At 40.4% G+C, this 6,470-nt stretch overlaps 1 long non-coding RNA gene across 1 annotated transcript; it reads left to right on the top strand.

Annotated features, from left to right (window-relative positions):
- The first annotated feature begins 4,508 nt into the window (after positions 1-4,508).
- Positions 4,509-4,981, top strand: LOC115297259. Its single transcript, XR_003911399.1, has 2 exons — positions 4,509-4,758; positions 4,856-4,981. It is a non-coding gene; the product is annotated as an uncharacterized LOC115297259 (long non-coding RNA).
- The last annotated feature ends 1,489 nt before the right edge of the window (positions 4,982-6,470 follow it).

The raw sequence follows: 6,470 nt of genomic DNA, 5'->3' as shown, positions 1-6,470 counted from the left end.
AAATCCCTAGCAGGGCTATTGCTGGGTCATAAGGGAGTTCTATGGATAGTTTTGTGAGGGACCTCCACACTGTTTTCCAGAGCGGGTGCACCAGTTTACATTCCCACCAACAGTGTAGGAGGGGGCCCGTTTCTCCACACCCTTGCCAACATCTATAGTCTCTTGATTTGTTCATTTTAGCCACTCTGACCGACGTGAGGTGGTATCTCAGTGTGGTTTTGATTTGTGTTTCCCTGATGATGAGTGATGTTGAGCATCGTTTCATGTGCCTGTAGGCCATCTGGATGTCCTCCTTGGAGAAGTGTTTGTTCATGTCTTCTGCCCATTTCTTCACTGGGTTATTTGTTTTTCAGGTGTGGAGATTGGTGAGTTCCTTGCCGATTTTGGATACTAGCCCTTTATCTGATATGTCATTTGTAACTATCTTTTCCCATTCTGTCAGTTGCCTATTAGTTTTCTTGATTGTTTTCTTTGCAGTGCAGAAGCTTTTTATCTTGATGAGGTCCCAAGAGTTCAGTTTTGCTTTCATTTCCCTTGCCTTTGGGGATGTGTCGAATAGGAGATTGCTGTGCTGGAGGTCTAGGAAATTTTTTCCTACTTTCTCCTCGAGGGTTTTGATGGTTTCCTGTCTCACATTCAGGCAATTCAGTCATTTTGAATTTATTTTGTGGTGTAAGAAAGCGGTCTGGTTTCATTCTTCTGCATGTTGCTGTCCAGTTCTCCCAGCACCACCTGCTAAAAAGGCAGTCTTTTTTTCCATTGGATACTCTTTCCTGCTTTGTCAAAAATTAATTGGCCATACATTTGTGGGCCCAGTTCTGGGTTCTCTATTCTATTCCATTGGTCTATGTGTCTGTTTTTGTGCCAATACCAGACTGTCTTGATGATGACAGCTTTGTAGTAGAGGCTAAAGTCTGGGGTTGTGATGCCTCCCATTTTGGTTTTCTTCTTTAAAGTCCAGTATCCATCTCTCTAGTACTACAGACACTTTCTTATGTGCCTCACTGGTGCAGGGGAGAGAGAAAACCAGCCTGGTTCCTAGTGGGAATCCTATAAACCCTGTTCTCTGTGGGCACCACAGAGAAAACAGAGGCTAGAACCCTGGGCATTTGAGCCCTGAACAGCATCTCTGGCTGTTTATAAACTATTATGTGGTATTGAGGTGACATAGACGTGAAAGTCCCAGCTTTTTAAAATTAACACTGTAGGAGAATGGGCACATCAAATGGGCTTCACTGAGGTTCACTGAAGATTCGTTTTAGTTGATCTCCAAATAGCTAAGGGAAAAAATTCAACATTCAGCTAAAACAGAGGCAGAAGCCTCCTATCTTACTCCTATATCACTATCACATAGTAAGAACTTAGAGGATATAGAATGAATCTGACATTTTATTAAAATTTAAAAATTCTAGGGGTGACTGGGTGGCTCAATGGTTGAGCATCTGACTCTTGATTTCAGCTCAGGTCATGGTCTTGTGGTTCATGGGATTGAGCTCCATGTGGGGCTCTGTGCTGTCAGTGTAGAACTTGCTTGGGATTCTCTCCCTCTCCCTGTGCCTCTCCCTGCACCCCTCTCTCTCCCTCAAAATAAATAAATAAATAAACATTTAAAAAATTTAAAAATCTAAACTTCTACTTATAGTGAAAAACATGCATTTATTGTATATGGGCCTCAAACAGCCATAGTAAAACTTCTTGGCATTTTAATTAAACACACATGTATACATTGCACGTTACAATTGTGCATAACAATTTAGTTTTTGAAAACAAACTGTTTAGATACATCACCAGTTTTGTTAAACATAACCACTCACTTTCAAACCTGCTACTCAAGATATGTAATTTGCCTGTACACAGGTAAGCCGATGGTCCTCAGTGCTTTAGTAGGAAGTATCAACAGATCAGTTGCTTAAGTTCTGAATTTCCCTGAAGTGTTTATCTTCCATTTTAATGACATCCACAAAATGCTTAAGGGTACTGAGATTTAGGAGATAAAGGCCAGAGTATGTTCACTTACTTGGTGGATCAAACTCATGCAGAACACAATAAACAGTCCTTAAAACCTTCCTTAAATTATGATTTCAAGATCTGCCCTAATCACAGTCTGTTCTTGCTTTGGAAACAGAAAAGAGAAAGACACCTGTTGAGTATATTTCTTTTTCTTTGTAGTGTTATGTTGAAGAAAAAGACTAAGTTAGTTTGCCTTCTTTATTGAATGATGGCAATTTCAGGAAATCCAGGAACAAATACTTTCCAACCCAATGAGTCCAGATGATTTTCTTTTTTATTGTGAAACTTCGCTTAGGCCATGCATAGTGGAAGCAGATGGACCTATATGCAGAAAAGTCTCTCTATATATATCTGATTTAGGTCTTATATACAAGTTCCACTAAGCATTTACAAATACTTTTTGGCTATATTTCATTCCAAAAAGAAATTTTATTTGACTGCATCTTTAAATTATACTTAGTACAGTTTGGAAGCTTCTTACAAAACTGAACAAACTCTTACCATATGATATGCAGCCATCACTCCTTGGTATTTATCCATAGGAGTTGAAAACTCATGTCTACACAGGTATCTGCACACAGATATGTAAAGAGCTTTATTCACAATTGCCAAAACTTGAAAGCAACCAAGATGTTTTGTAGTAGGTGGATAGATAAACAACCTGTGGTGCACCTAGACAATGGAATATTATTTGTCACTAAAACAAAATGAACTATTAAGTCATGAATAGACATGGAGGAAACTTAAATGTATATTACTGAAAGAAGCCAATCTGAAAAGTCTGTCTACTATATGATTCCAACTATACGGTATTCTGGAAAGGCAAAGCTGTGGAAACAGGTAAAAAGATCAGTGGTTGCCAGGGATTAGCAAGGCAGAGGGATGAATAGATAAAACAGGGCAATAAAACTAGACTGTAATGATGGATATTTGTCAAGTATATATGATGGTCCAAACTCATAAAACGTACAACACCAAGAGTGTACCCTAATGTAAACTGTAGACTTTGGTGATCACTGTGGATTATGTGTGCCAATGTAGGTTCATCAGTTGTAACAAATGTACCATTCTGGTGGTGTCCCACTCCCCATAACAAGGGAGGCTTTGCATGTGTAGGGCAGAGGTATGTGGGATTTCTCTGCCCTTTTTACTCAGTTTTCCTGTAAACCTAAAACTGATCTAAAATATAAGGTTTATTTGAAAAAGAAATTCTTAATGGTGAAACAAAGCATTGTGTTACTGTTAAATATCTAGTCATAACTCCTCTTTCAATAATCTGATTAAACTATGGAATGCTAATGCAAGTCATTTTATAGAAACACTTGAAGGGGAAAAAAACCAAATGATATTTCTAAATAACATTTTAAAGGGAGATAAGTTGCTAAGCTTCTGAAGATGAGTGTTTCCCACACTGTTATCTCATTACCACCCTGGGATGTGGCTGGATCATGACACTGAATGTAATACTTTTGTGTTTAGTCAGTATTGTTTGGAATTCTCCACATCATCTTCCTCGTGGACCGAGTATGCTGTCATATTCTCTTAAGAGCAAGATTCCCACAGAGCCCCAAATGACTGGTGTATTAGTTCGCTTGGGCTGCCCTTCTAGAGTACCACAGACTAGGTGGCTTCAACAACAGAAATTTATTATCTCACAGTTCTGAAGGCTGGAAGTCCAAGATCAAGGTGTGGGCAGGCTTGTTTTTTCCTAAGGCCTTTTCCCTTGGTTTGGTGATGGCTGTCTTCTTCCTATGTCTTTAGTTGGTCTTCCCTCTGTGTGTGTCTGTGTCCTAATCTCTTCTTTATACACACACACACACACACACACACACACACATATATGTAAAAAGAAGAGATTAGGACATCTCTTTACAGATATATATCTACATATATAGATAGATAGATAGGTGTGTGTGTGTATATACAGATATATACACACACACACCTATCTATCTATATCTTCTTTATATATTTATATACCTAACTTTATATATATTTTTTAATTTTAAAGTTTATTTATTTATTTTGAGAGGGAGAGTGAGAGGGGAGGGGCAGAGAGAGAGAGGGAAAGAGAGAGAATCCAAAGTAGGCTCTATGCTGACAGCAAGGAGCCCAATGTGGGCCTCAAAATCATGAACCATGAGACTATGACCTGAGCTGAAACCAAGAGTTGGACACAACTGTCTGAGCCACCCAGGGACACCTAATCTCATAAATACACCAGTCATTGGAGTAACGCCCACTCTGGTGACCTTTTTCACCGTAATTATACCTTTAAAGGCGCCATCACCAAATACAGTCACATTCTGAGGTAATAGGGTTAGAACTTCAACATATGGATTTTAGGAAGATACAGTTCAGCCCCATCAGCTAGGTTCTGACCCAAGCTAAAGGTCTATGAGTGTGCTTGGAAAGTTCATGTCCACTCTGTGTCGTAGTCAATTTTTCTGAGAAAGCACTCTCTTTTGTTTGTTTGTTTGTTTACAGATGAGACAACTTGTTTTTGGAGGTGTGTAACCAAGAGTCTACAACTCCAAGCTTGCAGTAATAAATATGGAAACTGAGAAGGTTGCTGAGCTGGTCCCAATCCCACATGCATCCAGGCAGATGGCACATGCATCATACCCACCTCCTTTCTGGAATTTACAGAGACAAAGCCTCTTAAGATGATCTTTATAAAATATTTCTCCTAGTTGGATGTCTGTCCTGGAAAAATTGTGTGAAAATGAAAATGAGTGTCAGGATGAGGTAAGTGAATGAAACAAGGTAGATATGAAAAAGAAGGTAGAATTCCAGAAGTCAGCTTAATTCTGGAACTGACGCAATGTCACTTCTTTCTTCATAGGTGAATTCATCTTTCAGAGAGTTATCCGATACTTTCTCAACAAAGGCATATGGAATGTCACCTTTCCCCCACGAAACAATTTATGTGGATTCCATACTAATTAATCAGTATCAATATTGAGAACTATGGCTGCTTTGTATCCTGTTCTCTGTGTATTTAAAATCTCAATATCAAAATTGCCCTCGATAGAACTGGGCAGAGGAATACAAGATGAGTTTAGAGCATCTTGAAGCAGAGAAGTAAGGAAGTTCTCACTAAAGAAATAATAAAGTAAGGAAATAGGAAGGAAGGGAGATGAACAGAGAGAAACAGAAATTTGGCAGAGGGAAAGAGTGGTGGGGCCAAACAGCCATAGTGACCTGTATCTCAATGGGCAATAGCATTAACATCTCCAGAGGGATAGCCCCAGAACACAGACGAGGATGCTTGGCCATATCGCTGCCGGAGGAGCCTCTGCCAGAACTTCAGGATAAATGTCCACACTAATTGCCGCAGCCTCAACACCAAGCCTACAAATGAATATTATTCTATTTTTGTTATTGAAAGTTTCGAACTCAAATTCTAAAAGTATAACACTCTAGTGCAGGAACAATAATATTTCCTCACACTGAGCAACTACATTCTTGTTCTTATCGCTGTGCTATTTGCAACACCACATAGGTGCTGGCTTTTAATGGCACATCAAAAAAAAATTAATCCTTTTATGGTGAGCCCTTATAGACATTTGGCCCTTTTGAAGCCAACACTGGCTGGACCAGCCCTCGTGGTTCTCATGATTGCAAGACATACCTCAGCAACAATGATGAGGAAACTTTGAAAAAACAGGGTACTCTGAAGACCCCTGGGGTCTCACCCTCTTGCTGAGCTCTGCAGGAACCTCCAAAGGGCCCACACCTGTGCCTCAGGACAGACCCAGCATATGGATGCCAGCTGACCAGAGAGCCAGGCACCGTCAGTCAGTCGGGAGTAGCAACAACCAACCAAGACAAGGACCGACATATTTTGGTTTTTTTCCCCTGGAAAAAGCAAATTATGTCATGGAAAATTCTAATATACGTGACAGCCATTTCCATTCAGTATACTTCGCTACAAAATAGCTTCATGTGCTTATAAAAAGGAACTCGGGCTCTTTAAAAAAAAAAAAGCAGATCACAGACCTTGTGAAGCCCTTCCCTATCTCAGTGCTTATAGCACAGCATCTGGGCTGAAGTTAAGCCTCACAGGGAGGAGAAGGTGGTTTCTCCCGGGTTCCAAGAGGAGGAGGTAATGGCAGGAGCCCAGGTGAGTGCACATGGCCATGATGTCTAACACGGTAGGGCGGAGGGTCCCACCATCCTGCACAGTGCCACGTGTTGACTGTACACCTGTTGAAATGTTGTTTGCTCCAGGCCTGATCCTGGAACTCTGCAGGATGGCTCTTAGAAAGTCCTGTTCCAGAACAGAGGTATTTCTAAAACAAGATGTGTGTCCTAAGTGGCTCAGCCACCAGCCCAGAGGCTAGTGCACAGCAGAAAATAGTTTAGTCTTTTAGCGTGTTTTCTAGAAGTAGCTGGATACCTAGGGGTCATAGCATGGGTGAATCAAAAAGCCTTTACCTACAGGCAGCATTCTCCAG

This window comes from Suricata suricatta, chromosome 1, assembly GCF_006229205.1.
Source record: "Suricata suricatta isolate VVHF042 chromosome 1, meerkat_22Aug2017_6uvM2_HiC, whole genome shotgun sequence".
Taxonomy (NCBI): Eukaryota; Metazoa; Chordata; class Mammalia; order Carnivora; family Herpestidae; genus Suricata; species Suricata suricatta.
Note: the sequence above shows the minus strand (reverse complement) of the source record. Positions and strands in the feature narration are given on the sequence as shown.